This window comes from Triturus cristatus, chromosome 12 (genome assembly GCF_964204655.1).
Source record: "Triturus cristatus chromosome 12, aTriCri1.1, whole genome shotgun sequence".
NCBI lineage: Eukaryota > Metazoa > Chordata > Amphibia > Caudata > Salamandridae > Triturus > Triturus cristatus.
The window spans coordinates 547448572-547467101 of record NC_140595.1 but is presented as its reverse complement, the minus strand read 5'-3'; the positions used below and the strand labels follow the sequence as shown (position 1 = coordinate 547467101).

Below are 18530 nucleotides of genomic sequence, written 5' to 3'. Positions count from 1 at the left end.
TCGGCGGCAACTCCCTACGTCATTGTACTGGGGGAATTGCCCCCTTTGTGGAGGGCTGCAGAGGAAAACTTGAATCAACTAAAAAATAAGACTGTTCACTGGCTGGCAACTAGGACTAATGCTCCATTTCCACCCACGCAGAAGCTGGCAGAGAAAATTATAATGGTCCGTAGGGTGAGTTGGATTGGCTAAACCTGGAAAACAGCGAAGGGAGATTCCGTCATAGTGAATTTTAATAACCCCCTGGAGGCAGGTTTATTTTCGCCTTAGACTCGAAGGGCACACCTTCATACTCTATTACAGCTCTCCCACTGGGCTGCCCCCCCCCAACAACCTCAACGTTGGGGGCTTGAGACATTTGACTTTACAACAGGGAAAGCTGCGGGATCGCCTGGCAAATGCACAGGCCTCCTTTAACACCACTCCCCTGTTACTGAGCAATCGTTTCCTCCCATTGAACGAATTAGATAACCCCGAGTCACTGAACTCTTCTCCCAACACTGACCTTCAGACTCATGCCTCCCTAACCAAGGATCCCATGATTGTGACCCAAGACTTTATTAAGGTCATCTGTTGGAATCTAGCCGGGGTCCAGAGCAAACTGTTTGATTGTGACTGGCTGGGCATGCTGAAGAACTTTGGTCTGATCTGTCTACAGGAAACATGGCACACTAAGGGTTCCTTGTATCTTGATGGTTATTCCTCCCACTCAGCTTTAGCTACCCGCTCTTCTAGTGGGTGTGCTAGTGGTGGCCTTATGACTCTAATTAAATTAGAATATAACTGTAAAGTCCAGGTGATAAATTCTAAATGTAAAACTATCTTGGGCACCCTTTTAATATTTTCTAACATAGACTGCTCCTTATCAATTTCTAAAATGCAGTTTCCCCGAAAGATGGAAAGGAAGCTATGGCTAGTCTTAAATGTTTTATCGCTGACTTTTTTTCTGTCAGAGCCCCCCTTTACTCTAATTATGTTGGTGGGAGATTTTAACTTGCATCCGTGCCGCTCCTGTGTTAATAAAAAGGAATCTGATTTTGAAGGGCCTTTTGTAACCCAGGCACATTTTAAACACACATGCCAAGTGGAAGTGGCAAGCAGTCTAATTTCAGATTTTAATCTGGTGAACTTGTTGGTGGAGGTAGAGAAAACTGTAGGAGAAGTTTAGAACTGTCCTCATAGCCACAGTGTGAGTACCATCTTCCACAGCAATGTCTTAGCAGCCAACAGGGGATGGTGAATTCTTTGTTGGGTTGCAGTCTTGGTACAATATGTGTTTGATTAATCTGAAGTAGCAAGAAAAACATCTTGGCATATTCAGGTGCATTTCAAATCCACTGAACGTTTGCCAATCAACGCACATGCAGCTCCTCTCCTCTCAGAACTCCGCTAAGCTTCCTCTACACCCCTCAAACTTCACATTTGCTGCTCATATCAATACTCATGTGCTGCACTCCCTGTATCTCTGATACTCTCTGCACCTTCTACAATCACACTGTATGTGTTGTCCGACAACCCTTCTTTCTCATACCTTTCTGAGTAGAAATACCCTTCCTTCTCGTCTGCTGGGAACTGGCACACAAGATGAGGGTCTCCTGGTACCACCTCATCTGCCCATGATTGCTGTATTCTGCACACCCTCCAAGAAGCACTACTAAGCTCTTGGCGTCACAGTAAGCTGGCGTTCCCTTCACTATGACCGCTGTCTTCTCTCCCTTCTGTTGCCCTGGACAGCTCTGTGAAGTACTTCTGCAAGTAGCAGTCTACTTAGAAGCTAGCCTCTCTCAGTCAACAATTTCTACAAGGAAGATGCTCCTATGCTACAGTGAAGGGAGGATTTGCGAAAACTTTGACCAGTGCACCTGTTGGATGAGGTAGGTCAGCGTGTGGCACAATGTGGCATGCGATATAACCTCATAATGTGGCGCGTGGTACAACGTTGCACGCGACATAACTCCATGATGTAACCACATTCCTCTTTTCCCATTTGTACCCACTATCACCCCATAACCGTACATTCCATTGTTGTCCGTTACTTGTTATGTATGTGGCAATTACTTGGAAGCCAGCATCTGTATAAGATGTGTGAGGGGCTTGTCGGAATAAACTTACCTCTTCATAATATTCTACGCGTCAACTCTTCATTTCTGCAATATGGCGACGAGCGAAAGATGATGTCTAACCCCTTACGATGTTGGCAAAGATCCATTAAAAAATGTTTATTTGAACACTATCATGCACGGAGAAAATTAAGTTGCAGAACTGACATGATCTACGATACTATACTTTGTGTGTGAAGTACTACAGGTGACGTCTTGTGCGGTGAGAAATTGGCAAACACCGTTTTGAAGTGTAACTGCAGTTAGTGCATGCGGCACCGTTGTGAAGGTTAACTACTGTGTGGAGTGCAGGCGGGCTGAGAGAGATTCATATGAATGTTCTCACAGCGAAAGCTTGAGTGAAGCGATGACGTTGGATTCCATACGTCATCAACGGAAGCCTGTGTACGCATTTGCTGCTCAGTGTGTGCCCATCGCCTGTGGAAAGGTCACGTAAACTGACGTCGGCGGCCATTTTGATGCATGCATAGTGCGCGTTGCATTGACTGTGTGTGCCTTTGATGTAAATGAAGTCCAGGAAAACTCTGAGAAGAGTAAGTGTTTCTTTATTTCAGGTTAATAAGCACCCACAACCAGACGCTCCCACCGCATACCAGGATCTCTGACAACTGAATAACGTTGTCAGAATCCTGGCACGCAATGTTTAGCACTGGGTCATGGAACATTGTTTGAAAGCATAAATGACACGTGAATCAGCACCCTCGAGCCAAGGTTCTGGCACGAGGATGCCAGTCATTTTAAACACTACAGCCTTTCACCGGTGTAAAGGAAATCAATTCTGAATTTGGTGTGTACAGTGCTGCATTCAAATTCTTTCATTCCGTTTACAATTCATCGTTTGGTGATAACGCCATTTCATAGTAAGTGCAGCGATCTATTTTAAGTTGAAACCAGCGAAGGTCATCAGTAATTTTCACTAAAATGTTAAGGTAACTGGCTATCATCAACCTAACTTTCCACATCCATCGAAAAATATTTAAAAGAATTTCTAGTGAACTTCATTTTATAAACAACTGGGATACTTTTATTCTATGGTACAGTACAGCACAATATTGAATACTGAACCGAAAAGAGACCCTTTGTTTGTTTGCAGGAAACTTATATATAGTGGTGCAGAATTAAAGCATATGCATTACTTGAATTCTATAGTTGTGTAACTGCTGATCTCAAGTTTGGCAATTTACGGATTTCATTCATTTAGCCTCTGCTGTGCATGAACGTACCATGTGTGCCATGAATTTAATGAACTTGTCAAATTCTCAACCTTTCCTTCCACCTAAGAGTGAACCATGCATGCCATGGAAGGACTGGAAAGAATATTTTTGCAACTATATTGAAAACGTTGATGTTGAGGATTTCATACCCGAAAAGAAAGAAAACGTTTTACTGTATTGCTTAGTGCCTGGTGCTTTAAAAACATATAACCAAATTGAGAAAAGACCACATGAAGGAGAGGTATTGGAGGATCTGACGCACATTTTTCACCAATTGGTTGTGTAGCAGTTAGCAGATTACGCAAACAAAGGAGAACGGAAAATACTGACAAATATGTATCTGCATTAGGTACTTTGGCGTTAACTTGCAGATTTGGTAATCTACAGGAAGAATTTATCCGTGAACAAATCATTATCCATACTAGCAGTCCTAACATTCAGGATAAACTATGGGTCAATGGTGAGTCTCCGCTCAAAGAGGTAGTTGCTTTGGTCAAGAAGGCGGAACTCACAGCGATATGTGCTAAAGCTGTATTAGATCAATTTAATGAAATTTAAACATGAAATTAAACTCATTAGTAAGAGCAATTCTACCAAATACAGTAAGCACGGTAAGAATATCAATAGTCGTTCTGAAGTTTACCTTAAGAAAAATCCTAACGATTATGAGAAGACAGGAAAGCCGGTTGGTGACTATAAGTCAGCTATGAGATGCTATTGTTGTCGCTCTAAGGACCATCTAGCCAATTTTGAAATGTCCAGCTAAATACCGGAAATGTGCATCATGTGGTATGGTGGGGCACTGTGTGAAAGTTTGTAGGAAGAAAAATACTAAACGTGGGAGTTTAGTACAGCATGTACACGAGAATAGTGCTGTAAACTCATATGAATCCGAGGATTCTGATTCCTCAAATGTCAATTCTGTATTTTGCATAGACCATGATATTTTAAATGTAAATATTATCAAGGTTAAGAAACCCATGTGTGAGGTGAACATTGGTGGTGTAATGATGAATGTTGTCGCTGACTCGGGGTCACCCTTTAGCATTGTTAATAAAGATATCTGGAAACAGCATTTTGTAGAGAAACTAGGCACAAGTCTTCTCAATAGAAAAATACTTGTTGATCAATTTCCACTGCCTCGCATTAACGATCTGTTTAGTGTTACCAAAGGCATGCGTTGGTTCTCAACCATCCAGTACCTCTGCATGAGGATAGCAAGAAATATACCACATTTTTAAAACCTTTTGGTTGCTACCGCTACATCCGGGTACCATTTGGTTTGGCGTCTGCCGCCGCCCTCTTTCAAAAAATAATTTCCAATGTCTTTGAAGGTGTAGTCGGTGTAAACTTTTTCTAAGATGATATTTTGGTCATGGGTATTAACAAAATGGAACATGATGCACGATTAAGGCAACCTTTTGAGATCCTAAAAACAAATGGCTTAACAGTTGACCTCAATAAATGTAAATTTTTCAAAGCGAAGTTGTGTATCTGGGTCACAGCATCAGCAGGGATGGAGTTAAACTCATTCCATGCGTTAACTCTTCATTTCTACAGCACAGTTGCCAAATCTTTTGTTGTTTTCCAGCAACTTTCAAACTTTTTCACTGAGTGCTAGGGAACAATGCCCCCCACAGGGAACGAAAGGATTCAAGTTGTGCTGTGACTGCAGGAAGCAGATGTCATTTACAAAGCCACACATGGTTTGTCTTTGGTGCCTTCATGCCGGTCATGCAACCTCTCCATGATTGTTCCACTTCCCCCTTTTATCCTTATGGTAGGTCGAAGTCCATGTCCAAATGCAGGCACATAAAAGCTAAATAGTACTCAACGCCATCCCGCCACTCCCGACTCCAAGGAGAAGTTGTGAGGGTTTTAAGGTGTTAGTCCCACTTCCTTGATCACTGGTCAGAGTCAATTCCTTAGCTGGTCCTGGCGTGACGTGAATGCCCGAGCCTCCATCGCCCCCTAGCAGATTAAGGTCTTCAGAGAGACACTTTTGCAAATATTCAGTGTGTATTTGGCTCCCTCTTATGCACCTTTGGGCCAGACCAAACATGTTGGGGCCTCCAGTCAGGGTCCAGTTTATGGGTCGTCCCCAGTACTGTCTGTCACCTTGGGGCCCGTTACCAAGCCCATGCAGACTGTGATGACTCAGAGGGCAGCCAAGATGCTAGGGCTACAGCTGCCCTACATTGATGATGATGATGCTGTCACATATACTCTGATAGCTCCGTGGTTTAAACCATGTTCGTGCCTGTACCAGGCTTCCAGGTGCTCCTCCCCTGCTACAACGGCCCCCAAACCACATTAGTTTGCCTTCTGTGGTCCATGCCCACCCAGTTGCAGGCAGGATCCAGTACTTTCTTCCGCGTTGGTGATCCGTCGGGTTTCACAGATGGGTTGTGCAAATTATTCATAAAGGTTATGCCCTACCTTAACTCTCCTCCCCAACCAATATCCCTCACACACCAGAACTGATTTCTGAAGAAAATCTGTCCATCCTGCTACAGGAGGGTACCCTTGTTGCTCTCCAAAGGCACCATCGAGAGGGTACTAAACTCTGAGGAAGGCAGTGGCTGTATCTCTCGCTATTTCCTCATCCCATAAAAGGATGTGGGCTTCAGGCCTGTCTTGGACCTCTGTCCCCTTAACGCCTTAAGATCAGATCAGAGAACTTTGGTCTCCAATAGAGACAAGGCTCCACATTAATTTACCGGGAGCTGCATGCTGTTAGTCTGTCGCTGAAAACCTTCGTTTCATCTATCGAGGGCAGGTGCTCGCGGATCACACCATAGCCATGTGGTACACATTTCCGTAAGAACATTTGTTAGGATACGCTTCCTGGCTGGAATGAAACCAGGCCCTCTTGTATACCTTCCTGCCACTTCCTATCCTGCCTGAGTTTCAAAGAAGATAAAGAATAACCAGGGTCAAGTCATCCTTGTGGCTCCTGTTTGGGCAGGGAGAGTGTGGCTCTTGGAACCCTGTATATGAGCATCTGTCCTGAATAAGTCTAGCACTTCACAAAATCATCCTGCCTTAGCAATAGGACAGAGTCCTTTACCCTAATCTATGCAGTTTACTGCTCCATGCATGGAGAGTGAGTAGTGGCAATTGACTGTGTTTGATTTGCAGCCTCAGGTGGTAGAGGTTATCCTCAGTGCAAGGTGCTCCACCATGAAAACCACTTATGCCAAGCACTGAGACAAATTTGTAACCTTGTGCAGTGCCCAAGACACAGACCAATGTGCAACATTCCATCCATCATCCTGTGTGTTTTGCTGTTCGCCCTATGTGGGAAGGGTATGCCCAGACGTAGGTCCCGTGCTCACTACGCCACTGGAGTCAAGCTATCCTGGCTGAAGAGAGGTGAAACCCCGAAACCGGTCCTAGGATGCTTGATTCCGGTCCAGGGAAGACATGGCTTGGCAGTTCGGGCTGGACTTTTCCCATGAGGCACAGGGTCAAGACTGATTTGCAGATGGCCATGTCCGAACTGGGGTGGCATGGTGAGCAAAATAACGATGGATTAAACTCAGATCTGTGACTGGGGGTGAATGTTTTGCCAATGTGCAACATTCCGTCCATCATCCTGTGTGTTTTGCTGTTCGCCCTATGTTGGAAGGGTATGCCCAGACGTGGGTCCCGTGCTCACTACGCCACTGGAGTCAAGCTATCCTGGCTGAAGAGAGGTGATACCCTGAAACCGGTCCTAGGATGCTTGATTCCGGTCCAGGGAAGACATGGCTTGGCAGTTCGGGCTGGACTGTTCCCATGAGGCACAGGGTCAAGACTGATTTGCAGATGGCCATGTCCGAACTGGGGTGGCGTGGTGAGCAAAATAACGATGGATTAAACTCAGATCTGTGACTGGGGGTGAATGTTTTGCCAATGTGCAACATTCCGTCCATCATCCTGTGTGTTTTGCAAGACATAGACCCCTTCTAGGCAAAGCTGTCAGATGTTCTTTTGTTTTATCTTTAGTCTTCTGTAAAAGGTTATTTGTCGGCTCTTTTCTACCTGTCTACATTTACCAGGCCAACCCTCCTTGTTCAAAACACCTGTTGGTATGCGATTTATTAAATGTTTGACACACGCTCTCTCCCAAACTCTGTGTTGTCACAGTTGGACCATACCTTGGGCTTGACATTCCTCATGTGTGCACTCTTTGAGATGATGCATAACTGCTTGCTGCATCTCCTGACCTTGAAGACTATCTTCTTCATTGCCATGACAGCTTGTTGCATGAGTGAACTAGAGAAATTTTCACTGCACTAAACCTGCCTGGATTGACCCCTGGACTAGTGATCCTGGCACAGAAACCGGGTCCTCCCACAAGAACCCAGTGGTGCTCCTAGGGACTGCATGAAAGAGGGTACCGGGGCCTAATATAATTGGCAGTAGCAGTTTGGATTGGGTGTGGGGCATGATGAAGGACGGGGCCCATTGTGCTGCTCCCCTGGAGTTGGGATGATCGACACGAGTGGTGGGTGAGCCTGTAGTACTGTTGACTATCTCCTGTGCTCTCTATCCTTGCCTCCCGCTGCTGAAACTTCTCGCCACGGCTGGACTGGGAACTCAAAGCAGCCCTAGGAATTTTGTATTTCTAGCCCCCTGGGCAAGTATGAAGCACTGCTGTTTTTGTTACTGGGGCCAATATTGCAGCACTGCTGCAAAACCGGCACTCACTGCTGCAAAAATTGCCCCTACCCTTCCAGCCTGTTCGGTCCTGCTGCTCTCCCTTATTGGGACCCGAGATAATCTTCAGTTCTTCCCCTCGCAGGGCAGACGGCGCCTCTCTTCAGACTGGACCTACTAATGGACTCTGGGATCTTTGATGGTTTTTTCACAAATGACCGAATAAAGTTATTATTATGATGATGATGACTCTGGGATCTACTCATAGATTTTTTTTGCCTACGGAGAGACTTTGCTGCATGCTGGAACAGTCTACCTCACCAAAGTGATTTACCCAGCTTTGTATGTTGTCCTATAGACAACCAGCCTGCAGCTCCTGTTCTCAGAGGCAGTGAGCCATTCACAGCAGGCCTCAAAGCACACTCCCACAGACAAGAACATAGAGCCGCTCCTTATATTCTAAGCTATAGAAACCACACTCGCCCCATGGATGTGAAAATGACAGACCTTGCATCAGAAGAACTCCTTTCATTAGGAAAGGTCTTCTATACCTACGTAACTGGATAAAGTGGATCAACCCTGGACAGAGTGGAATCTTAATATGAACTAGTACTAGTTTGGGGGTGGGCGTGACATCGAATTCCTCAGCCATAAAGTGATGGATTTGGAGGACAGGGCAAGGAAGGACAATTTTCAGCCCCACCAGCATGACCATTGGATCATATCTGCATCCATTCTGGAATTGAAGATAACTTCAAAGAAGTATTGCCACTCCACTTGATAAAATTCTTTCTCCGCATCTAGTGATAGTGCAAGCAAGCACCTGGTATTCATGAATAAGTTTGGGGATCACCCTACCAAGGCCCATCACCAGGATTTTAGCCATTATCTTTAGGTCTACATTACCTACAGAGATCGAGCGGTAGCTAGAACAACCTAAAGGATCATTGTTGTCCTTGAGAAGAAAAGTGATGTTTGCTTTATTGGATACGGCTTCTAGCTATAAATTTCACAGGGATCTATTTTCAGCCGCCTCTTGTCATGTTCCATATGGGTCTGAGTGAAAATGTCATATATAAGGTCTGCATCCTATATGATTGACCTACGGTGGAGGACTCATGTGGAGGATTCCTGTCCGATTCCTTCCAGATTGGCCATGGTGCATGTCAGGGGTGCCCCCTGTGCTTTCATCTCTTCCTCTTGGCTTTGGAAACTCTAACAGCAGAAACCGCAAATGACCTGCACTTATAGTTGCTGGACCATGATTAGGTCTGCAGATGCCCCTGTCCCTACCACACCTAGAGCTAACAGTGGTGACCCACTCATCACTTTTGGGTTGAGGTGGCCATCTGGCAGAGGTGGAGATCAAAGGCATCTGGTGCCCAGTGGAGGTCCAGCCCCACATCAACCTTCTGAATGTGTGGGTCATTCCACCTGGCATTGAGGATCTCCCTACCGTCCATCAAAGGAAGGCTGGTACAGGTTTTCACCGACGGCACAACAAACTATGTGGTATTGCAACAAACAGGGCAGGGTGGAGTCTTTGAACTTGTCAGGTGGCACTATGCCTCTGGAAATGGCTGGCACAACGGTGGATTTTCCTGGTGTTACACATCCTGACGTAATCTCTAAATGCTAGGGTGGACGAACTCAGTTGTCGACTTCTAGTGGATCATGAGTAGCACTTGGAGATGGTACAAGTTGTCTTCCAGCAATGAGGAAAACCCTGGCTTGATCGTATCTTCACCACCGAGAATGCTTAATGTCAGCACTTATGTACTGGAGTTTACAAATCGTCTCTCTCTCTCTCTGAGATGCCTTCACTCTAGACTGTAGTTCAGTACTCTGCACGCTTTCCTTCTACTGTCTCCTGCCCGAGTGCCGAAGATGATCAAGAACGACCAGCTCAAGTCTTTCTAGTGGCACCAGTTTAGGCTAGGAGAGTGTGGTACCTAGAACTCCAGGGCATGAACATCTGTCCTCCAATCAAGCTGCCACTTCGGGAAGATCTTCTGTTGTAGCAGCAGGGCAGGGTGTTGTATCTTCACCTGCAAAATGTGCATCTCCCTGCTTGGAGATTGATCAATGACTGATTTCAGATCCCTTTTTGATCAAATGGTACTAGGAAAATTTTATTCTGTACTTTTATGCATATAACAAATGTGAATAAAGTTATTTGATTGATCAATTACAGTTGACTTCTGGCACCCTGTGATCATGGATGTCATCTTGGCGGTGAGGCGCTCCTCTACAAAATCAGTGTATGCCACTCGTTGGGATAAATTTGTGGATCAGTGCAGCACCTAAGTTGACCCGTTGAAGCAAAATTTAAGTTTTGTTTGTTCTGATCCTAGCCCTGTAAAGTCTTGTTTTGGGCACAATTAATAGCTATTTATCAGCACTTTTGGCTTTCGTGTGGTTTCCAGACCAACCTTCCTTTCTGATGCCTCACTGGGACTTAAACTAAGTCTTCACCTTCTTGATATTCACCTCATTGGAGCCTCAGCACGGTTGTACCGTTAAACATTTGACCTTGAAAACTGTTTTTCTCATCGCCTTAACATTGGCAAGACATGAATGAGCTTCAGGCTCTTTCTATCAGTCCTCCACCTTGTACCTCCTTCTTCCCAGATAAGTTCTTTTTGAAGACCCGGTCTTCATTTCTACAGAAAGTGGTTACTTTTTTTCATGTCAACCAGGCTCTTACCCTTCCGGCATTCTTTTTTTTTTTTTTTTTTTTAAACCGTTTATTGCAATCTCAAATATATACAGGTATGGGCCTACAACCTTCCGGCCGGCCGCTAAAGTGACAAAAGCAAATGACATACATACAATGAGGCACTTGGCTTTGCAGAGACGCTAAAGCAGGAGGTATCAACAACGTGGGCCACATGACTCTGAGCCCACAATACGGTTTCGTTTTATACAACACAACAACATAAAACCACACCCGCAAGGCAACCCGCGATCGAAAGTGACAACACGTGCTCCCCAAGTGGGGGACCCCAACCATCCACAGCCTTCCGGCATTCTTTACTCCACCTCATCACTCTAAGTAGGAAGAGCAACTCCTAAAAGAGTGCTACGTTTCTTTATTGTGAATGTTGAGTGGACAATCCGCTTTTTGGAGAGTTTTCCAAGGCAAAGAAGGGCAAGGCAGAGCACAAAATGGACCATCTCCCAATGGATTGTTCCTTGCATGAAATTCTGATGCGCATTGGTAAAAAGCAGCCCCCTGAAGGTGTTGTGTGCTAATTCTATCAGGGCCAAAGATTTTTCCACTACATTAGCATGGAAGCATGGAGATCTGTTCGGTGGATACGTGGATGGCGGTACACAGGTTCACAAAGCACTACTGTCTCCACAGTCAAGTCTGTCTAGATAGATATTTTGTCATTTCGGTCTTGCAGGAGGTTTTGATCTGAGCCATTTAACAGACCTCGTACCTTGGGAGGTACTGGTATGGTATCTATTCACATGATGCAGTTAGAAGTATCAATCAGAAGAACAAATTACTTACCTTTGTTAACTATCTTTCTGGAGGATAGTCTATCCAACCGCTGATTCCACTTCAAACCTCCCACCTCCCTTTTCTGTGAACTGGACAATTGTTTCATCAGTAACGTTTTCTTTATTACCTTGTACATTATTCCATATGTTTTGTAGATAGCGTGAAATTAAAATGTTGAGAGGTTAACCATGTTAACTGTTTGATTATAGTCAAGAACATACGTCACTGTTAGAAATAGGGGGGTCTCTAATTGGTAATGGTTTGCAACGTTGTCCAAGTAGGGACCGTTCTTCCTAGTTAAGGTAAGGAGGAGACACTTCTAAAATAACCCCTGCTCACCTCCTTGGTAGCTTGGCATGAGCAGACAGGTTTATCTCAGAGGCAGTATGTAAAGCATTCCTGAACACATACAGTAATACAGTGAGAACACTACAAATGGACACCACACCAGTTTAGAAAAATAAGTAATGTTTATCTAAACCGAACAAGACCAAATCCAACAAAAATCCATCGCTCAATACTTTAAAAATAGTTACTTTGCAAGATAACCTTTAATTGCTGGAAAACGCAGTTCTTCCGAGTCGGTAGCTCTGTCCGGGGCTACCACGATGCTGAAACAACAAAAGTCTAACACTTTCAGCCGACCGCGTCTGGATGGGCCAGCTAAAGTGTTTACAGACTCGTAAACAGTACCTTTCTCGTTGTGGCCGACACGTTGGTGCGAGTCTGTCAAGGGCAAGCGTCGCTGTTGTGTTGCAAACAAATGGAAGCAGTGCAGGGTGCGGTGCCCTCATGATGCTCTGCAGGCAGCGACTTGGGGGCGGTCGTCAAGACGGCGTCGGTGAGCCCAAGGCTTACGGCGCAGGGTGAGGCGGTGCTGGCAAGTTGCAGTGCAGGCGACTGAGCCAGTCGATGTACCGGTCGATATACCGGTCAGGCAGCGACGGTGTTGGTGACATCCAGGCAGGTTGAGGCGTTGCAAAGTGCGTTGCCCACAGGACGTGGTGCAAGTAACGGCTTGGTGACGATTGTCCAAATGGCGTTGGTGAGACCAAGCATGCTGCGGTGCCTTCTGCGGGCCTTCAGCATACTGAATCCTGCGACGGACTCTGTGACCGAATCGGTTGTCCTTTTCTCCAGCGGTGACTGAAACCAGCAGTTCCAGAGACGGTGCCTAGAATGATACTGAGGTCTTTGCTGTTCCTGAGACCTCGTGAACAGGGGGCAAGCTCCACTTCCGAGCCCTTGGAGATACTTCCCAAGCAGCATACACACACAGTTCCTCTCCTTGGTAGAAACAGCTACTGCAGGCCAACCCCAGACAGCACAGAGCAAAGGGGCAGTACTCCTCCTCCAGTTTTCAGCCAGCTCTTCTCCTTTAGCAGTCTCTTGAAGTCCAAAGTAATTAAAAGTTTAGGGGTCGGGAACCTACTTTATATAGCACAAAATAATTTGTTCTCTGGAGACGAGTGTGTCTTTGCCGAGCCAGAACCAGTTCTGTCCACTCTGGTGCAGCTTCCTGGCAGGAGGTGGAGACCGCATTGTGTTAGGCAGACCAGGCCCATTCATGTGTGAAAGAAATCTCCTCCCCCTACTCTAAATGCATCCCAAGTCTATTAAGCCCAGCCCTGACTCACCCTGGAAAGGGAGGACACACCTAACCCCCATGTGGCTGACTGAACAGAATGGACATCCCAAGCCCCTCACTCCAAAGCCAGACAGTCAATACACAACCTAGCAGAGGCACACTGGATGGTTTGGCAAGAAAATACCTACTTTCCTTTCTAAAAGTGGTATTTGGGCAGTTATGTTTATAAGATGTTATAAGCAAACTCCCCATTCCATCCTATGGGAGAGATGCCCTTACAATAGTGAAAAACGAAATTGGCAGTATTTCACTATCAGGACATGCCACACACAACTGGGCATGTCCTACCTTTCACATACACTGCACCCTGCCCACAGGGGTACCTTGGGCCTACCTCAGGGGTGACTCATAGGTAAGAAAAGGGAAGGTTAGGGCCTGGCAAGTGGGTGTACTTGTCAAGTCTACATGGCAGTACCAAACTGCGCACAGACACTGCCTTTGCAGGTCTGAGTTACATTTACAGGCTGCTTATGTGGGTGGTACAATCAGTGCTGCAGACCCACTAGCAGCATTTGATTAACAGGCCCTGGGCGCACACAGTGCACTGTACTAGGGACTGGCTAGTAAATCAGATATGGCAATCATGGAATCACCAGTCCATCATAACAATTTTACAGGGAGCACTTGCACTTTGGCACTGAACAGCAGTGGCAAAGTGCCCAAAGCATCTAGACCAGCAAAAACGAAGTCCAACACACAGTAGTATAACAGGAGGCAAAGGCAAAAAAACATGGGGGGGAACCCACGCCAATGATGCCAGGTCTAACAGTCACTCTTTTGAACCTCTGGCTACTGGTGATCTGCCTGGTTGCAGTGGCTATTAGATCATACCACTCACTTAGGGCAGCATTTTCTTCAATAAACAGGGAGAAACAGAAGGACAAATATCGGAAAGTTGGAGCAGGTCTATACCAGCCATTATTTGCCTTTTGCCTAAATTTGTCTTAAATGGAACTTAGGACATTCTAATTAAGTGTTATTGACTGCACATGTGGGCAGTAACTCTTTTCCAGGCCACAAACAGTGTGCAGCTCATGTTTCTCTTCAGGTGCTGCAGTAGAAATAAAAGCTGCTCTTCCTTTCCTAATGCTGGATGGTGACTCCACTTTTTACCTTGATGCAAGCAGGCCTAATCAACCACAGAAGTGTGAAAAATGTTTACATCTCAGTACTCCGTTGGATGATCGAGTTTGCTCTGATCAAGGAAAGGGGTGTAGTCTGCATCCTTTAGCAAGAAAACAAGGAGGGCTTTTCTTTCCGTGGCATTACCTAAAGGGAGACGGAAGCTGTTTTCAGGCTCTGTCTCACCATGAGGTAAGCAGCTGTTGATTTGCTTAGTCGGAGCTCACAAATACAAGGCTCAAGTGCAGCAGAGTGATGTTGAGAGCCACTGTATACTCCTCTTGTGAACCTGAAGCAGTATCTGTAGCGTAGCAGACGGTATTATGATTTATCTGGCCTGACCCCAATGTTTTGCTCCTGGTGCTAATTGGATCTATATCAGACAAATAAATGTGTAACTGCATTGTTTGCCAATAATATTTAGCTTTGTTTAAAATGATTTCGTTTCACTGGTTGAGCTCCTTCAAACTTTTATGTAAATATTACCCAAATGTAGTTTTGTGTTATTTTTGAATTAAATATGGGTAGTGCCTGGTGTAGTGTCATGCGACTTTGTCTACTAGGACCGTTGCGGTTCTGGGCAGACTTATCCAAGTAAGTACGTAACTAGTTTGGAGGTGTTAAAGTGTGGTTATTAACAGTTATGAGAGCAGAACGAGATTGAATGCTGAAGAATAAAGATGTACAATCCAGACTCTGTGTGTGGTATATTTCTTTGTATGCTCCTGGTCTGCGGAGGACACTACAACTTGTGACAAGTAGAGGATCTGTGCCCCGAAGAAACTAGACTGCTCTCATTAAAAGTTTGCAACACTACCGCAAACTCCTCGTGTGTACCACATGCACCTATTTCGTTGAGAATTAGTTTGAAGTTGGTGTGTGTGTAATCCAGCCCACATACAGCTCTCGAAGAAGTTGAAGAACCTACAGAGGAGCACATTCAAAAGCCTGCCAGTAACCCACTGGTAAGGCCAAAAGAAGAGCTACTGAGCCACAGCCTAACACATAGCCATCATTGGTACAAAGCAGATGCCAGAGGCAGTTGCAACCAGGTACGAAAGTACAAGCGTAGTTACCATCATGAGCGAGGGAAGTGCCTCACACCCTCTAATCAGACCTGAACGACCAAGCCTGGTTCAGCCGCCAATGCGTGATAAGTGGCACGTGGCACCCAGTGCACCGAAAGGCGTTCAGAATATTGACATTTTTCAGTGATTGCCAAAAGAAGCACGTAGTACGGTGCAGCTGCATTTCTAAAACCACCAGCACCTTTCCACACCACCAAGAAGCAAAATATTGGTGTTGGATGGACTGCATTGATCAAGACCTTTGATGATGATATAAATGCCCTAGAAGTGGTAGATGAAAATCACTAGGCACTTAAAGAACCTTGCTGATGATGGAGTAAAAAGTGCTGAAGAAAATATCTCAAGCTGATGCAATATCACACCTCTATACTCAATCTGAACTTATGAGTCACTTCCCGTCATTATTTTAAGGCCTGGGCTGGGTCAAGACAATGAAAGTGCAACTTCACATCAATGAAGACTTTCGCTCTGTTGCTAAGCAGCACTGCAGAGTTGCTTTCCACTTGCAAAAAGCTGTTGAGAAAGAACTAGATATGCTGTTCAAGCATGACATCATTGAGGGCTCCACTGTTTCTACGCCATGGCTGTTGCCCATAATGGACGTTCCAAAAAAGGACGGGGATGGTGCTTAGGGCATCTGTATTGATATGTGCCAGGCCAACAAAGCAATCAAGAGAGAAAAACATTGTGGTCCACGCATAGCGGAATGATCATGAAAATGAACAGTGCCAACGTTTTCTCCCATCTTGACCTGAGCAAGGGATATCATCAACAACTAGCGTTTGAAGACAATTGCATGAACATTTGACTCGTGTTGGTTAGTTCAGATAAAAAAGTTGTATTTTGGAGTGTCTTCAGCTGCAGAACTATTTCAGGGTGTTATATGTCGAATAATTCAACCTTTCACAGATACTTTTAACTACAGTGATGACACATTAGTATGTGAAGCGATGCAAAAGGAGCACGACAAGGCTATTGCACAAGTGTGCCAATTACTTGGTAATGCATGTCTTACTCTGAGCGCAGCAAAGTGTGAGTATCACAAGACCTAACTCAAATTCTTTGGACACATATTTTCTGTTGGGGAAATGACTCCTGACCCTGACAAAGTAAAAGTACGGACCGCTACTTGCCGCCCGCAAGATGTTGCCATGCAGCGATCCATTCTAGGTATGGGCAGCTATTGTTCAAGGTACATTTGTGATTTTGCTACTGTAAGTGCTCCTTAAGAGTTGTCAAAACAAAATGTCCCATTCAAAACGGTCTGTTGAATGTGATTAAAGTTTCCAAAGGATAAAACATGCATTTTAGAATACAACTGAGATGGCCTACTTTGACCCCAAACTACACACTGAGATCACAGTGGATGTGAGCCCGGTGAAACTGGGGGGGGTCTTCCGAATGCTCAGAGACACATTGTGGCCCATGCCGGCCGGAGCCTGTCTGAGACACAATGTTCCTATTCTCAGCCAGAGAAGGAGAGTCTGGCTGTCGTGTGGGCCTGTGAGGATATTCATGTGTTTCCGAATGGAAAACATTTCAAAATCCTCACAGATCACCAAGCGCTACTCACCATCTTGGGAAATCCTAAAGCCTAGATGCCCCCTCACATTGAGAGATGGGGTGTGATTTGGGTTGTACTTTTGGGTACCAATTGTATTTGGGTTGTACCAATTGTATATATGTTGGATTAATATTAAGGGTTATTCAGGAAAATGAATTGAATTGTTACTGTATCTAATCGTAAATATATGTTTAGATGTTTTGTTGATACTGTGGATTCTTAATAAATAAAGTAAAAATAAAAAAGAGGTGGAGTGAGACTGCAAGAGAGTGATTACACAATTGTTCACAAGCCGGGTTAAGACCAGATCACTGCTGAATATTTTTCACGAGTACCACTAAATTGTCACAGTTCGACATCCAAGCCAGCTGAGGAGTACATCAACTTCATTGTGAAATCCAGTACGCCCGCTGTCATATCAATTGAACAGATTATAGAGGTTACAAATGCTGACAAGAACATGCATATCCTCAAAGACATAATTCTGGCTCAATCCTGGAAAAGGAGTGTTCGACCTCTTATTGACGTTGAATTTAAAAAATTTACAGGATGAGCTGCCTGTGAACAAAGAAGGTTTTGTCTTGAGAGGCTCAAGAATTATCATACCTGAGAGTCTGAGGCAATAAGTCATTGAACTAGCCGATGAAGGACATTGTGGTATTGTAGCTACCAAAAGAGCCCTAGGAGACTAAGTGTGGTTCCTTCACTTAGATGAGCGCTTTGAGGGGAACCTTAAAGAGTGCTATCTTTGCAACTGCCTTTCCTCTAAAGTGACTCAACATCCACTGACCATGTCTGACCTTCCTACGAAGGCTTGAGAAAGTATTACAGTTGATTTCTTTCGGCTTCCAGGACATCATCTCATGGTAGTCATTGATGAATATTTACGTTTCCCTTTGGTAGAGGATTTGTCATCAACAACCCATGACAAGGTCATTGAGTGGCTGGACATTCTCTTTGTAGCATGGAATATCCCCGCCAGTCTCAAATCTGACAACGGTCTGCCGTTCAACAGAAAAGAGTTCAGAGAGTTCCTAGTCCAAATGAATGTCTAGCATCAAAAAATTACACTTCTGTGACCCCAAGCAAAAGGTTTTGTTGAACGGTTTATGGGTACACTCAAAAGGGTTATTCAGCGAGCATCACTTGAGGGATTGAATTGAAACATGCCCTGTGTCAAGCCCTCTGTGCTTATCTTTCACCTCCTCACTCCACAACAGGTGAAAGCTCCTCCACCTTGCTGCTTAGGAGAGCCTCTGGAACCAAACTGCCACAATGGACAGTGGAGAGATCCTTGAGTGCTGACAAGGTTCGTGTCACCGACACCTCTCGAAAGTGCAAGATGAAGACATATGCCGATCAGCGTCGGACAGACCATGAGACAGACTTCAATGAAGGTGACCTAGTCCTGGTTAGGCAGAAGCGAAAGTGGAAAACAGACACTCCATTTGTTGTCGATTCTCTGAGGATTGTGATGAGCAAAGGTTACCTGGTGACTGCACATCGTCCCGGACAGTCCACAACACAGGACTCATCACATTTAGAACACCTACCCCTATAAGCGTCCACACCTACACCTACCGATGCTGTCCCGCCTGACAGTCGAGATCAAGCATCAG

General features: G+C 45.1%; 1 protein-coding gene across 2 annotated transcripts in view; it reads left to right on the top strand.

Annotated features, from left to right (window-relative positions):
* The window catches only part of LPCAT2 (lysophosphatidylcholine acyltransferase 2), a 211308-nt gene that overhangs the window by 168936 nt on the left and 23842 nt on the right, over positions 1-18530 (top strand). The gene's annotated exons all lie outside the window — the stretch shown is intronic.